The sequence below is a fragment of the Triticum aestivum genome, chromosome 3D (genome assembly GCF_018294505.1).
Source record: "Triticum aestivum cultivar Chinese Spring chromosome 3D, IWGSC CS RefSeq v2.1, whole genome shotgun sequence".
Taxonomy (NCBI): Eukaryota; Viridiplantae; Streptophyta; class Magnoliopsida; order Poales; family Poaceae; genus Triticum; species Triticum aestivum.
The window spans coordinates 217,189,231-217,191,666 of record NC_057802.1 but is presented as its reverse complement, the minus strand read 5'-3'; positions in this window follow the sequence as shown (position 1 = coordinate 217,191,666).

Here is a 2,436-nt window from a genome sequence, read left to right as displayed (position 1 = left end):
GCGGGCAGCGGCGGCTCCTGTCCGGCGCGGACCGGACGTGTCCGGCGGCGGAGTGGGGAAGGGGCTAGGGTTTGGACTGCAAGATTTTCGGAGGGGATCACATATTTATAGGTAGAGGGAGCTAGGGGACTCCAAATGAGGAGCGGTTTTCACCCACATGATCGTGATCGAACGACCGAGAGCATGGAGGGGGCTTAGATGGGTTATTGGGCTGTTTTGGAGGGGTGTTGGGCTGCAACAGACAAGAGGCCTTTGCGGTTACCCGGTTAACCGTTGGAGCATCAAACAGCCTCTAAATGGAACGAAACTTGACAGGTGGTCTACCGGTGGTGTACCAAGGCGACATGGCAAACCTCGGTCCATTCCGAGAATGTTTAACACCCGCTCACGAAAAGAGACAAGAGGGGTGCGCCGGTGCATGTGGGAGTGTCGGATTGCAAAACGGACAACGGGGAAAATGCTCGGATGCATGAGACGGACACGTATGCAAATGCGATGAACATGATGACATGATATGAAATGCATGAAAAGAACAAAATGCAAAAATGAAGACAAAACCCAACCACGAAGGGAATCTCATAACTTAAAGCCGAAAATGGCAAGAGTTGGAGTTACAAATATGGAAAGTCACATCTGGGGTGTTACAGATGCAGCCCGAGGGGCGCTCCCAGCTAAACAAACTTGGAAAATGTCACCTGGTTCTATCGATGAATAGATGTCGAGGCAGCTGAAGGTACGCGGTGAAGGGGCTGCTCCTCATGAGCCACCGGGGCCCTGAACCTCGGGAGGCTCTGGGGGTCCAGGCGCTTCCTTGAGGACCGTCTCCATCTCCGTCAGCACTGCGTGGTGCCTGGCCTCCTGAGCCGCCAGGATGCGCTGCAAGTTGCGCTAATAGGCTGACGACACGCTCGGCAGGACGAAAGGCATGCGAACGTAGCTGTGTGGTGGACCCTCGTAGCGGCCCACATGCGAAGGCCAGAAAATCTCCTGGCGGCCCTGTTAAGCCCTGGAACGTCGATGCAGACGCGTAGCCCAGCATCCTCGCCCGGATGGGGGGCTGCGCTTCGTGAGCGGCCGTCGCCGCGCATGGCCCTGGTGTCTTGCAGCTCCTGAGCGGTCCTGGTGATGAACTCCTGAGCGGTGGGCGCTCCTCTCCCTATGTCCTCCTGAGGGAAACGTGCAGTGAAGCACGCCTCCAACTGTTGCCCGAGCGCCTCCCTCGTGATGTTGGCAAGGTCTGAGGCCCTCCAGAAGAGAGCCTCCGAGCCCTGCCCGAGGAGGGCGCTGGGTGCGCCTTCCTATGAGATGGAGGGAGGCGCCCTTGGAGCGAGCGCTGATCCTGATGAGGTTCCAGCTGCGACGCCACCCTCCTGAGGTCCGGCACGGCGCGGCTGCTTCTTCTTCATGGGGATGGCCTCTGGACGGCCCTCGCCCTTGCTGTCGGGGTCGTCGATTGCTACAGCTTGAAAGGCACGCTCGAGGGAGCACACCGCGTCTCTTTCTTCACATGGGACCGTGATGATTCCGCCGCTTCCTGGCATCTTGAGGACATTGTAGCCGTGATGGGTCACCGCCATGAACTTGGCCAGGGTTGGATACACGAGGATGGCGTTGTATGGCAGACAGATGTGCGCGATGTCGAAGTCGATGAGCTCGGTGCGGTAGTTCTTGCGTTCTCCGAAGGTGACAGGGAGGCGGACCTGCCCTATCGGTGCGGTGGAACCGTCGGTCACTCCTGAGAAAGGCTTGGTAGGCTGAAGCTGGTCATGTGGCACTTGAAGGTTGCCGAACGTGTCGACGGACAGGACGTTGAGCCCTGCGCCGCCGTCGATGAGGGTCTTGGTGACTTGCACGTTGCTGATGACTGGGGAACAAAGCACCGGGAGGGCGCCAGCAGTGGCTGCGCACTTGAGCTGATCTGCCGAGCTGAAGGGGATGGCGCGCTGGGACCACCTGAGCGGGCGCGTGGCCTCAAGCTTGGGGAGGACTGCATTCACTTCACGAGCAAACTGTTTGAAGATACGCTGCTAGGCTGGGGCCTGGGCTCCGCCCAAGATATAGGCGATAGCGCGCGGCTCCTGAAAGCCCCCTCGTCTTGATGGTGGTCATCATTCCATCTTGGCGGTGGCGGCAGAGGGGGAAGACCGGCGTTGCCCTTAGGACGATCCTCCCGAGGCTGGTCCCTCCAGGCGCCCTCGCGAGGCTAATCCTGCCAGCGGTCCTCACGAGGCCGATCGCACCACTCCTGGCGCGGGCCACGGACGTCCCAGCGTCCCCCACCACGTCCTCCTCCTCGGGCATAGCCCCGGTCGCCACGCTCGGGGCATCGACCGAAGCGTCCTTCACGAATGGCCCTAAGCTCTTGACAGTCGCTGGTGTTGTGGGTATTCAGGTTATGGAAAGCGCAGAACGGTCGGCTGCTCCTGGATGACTCGG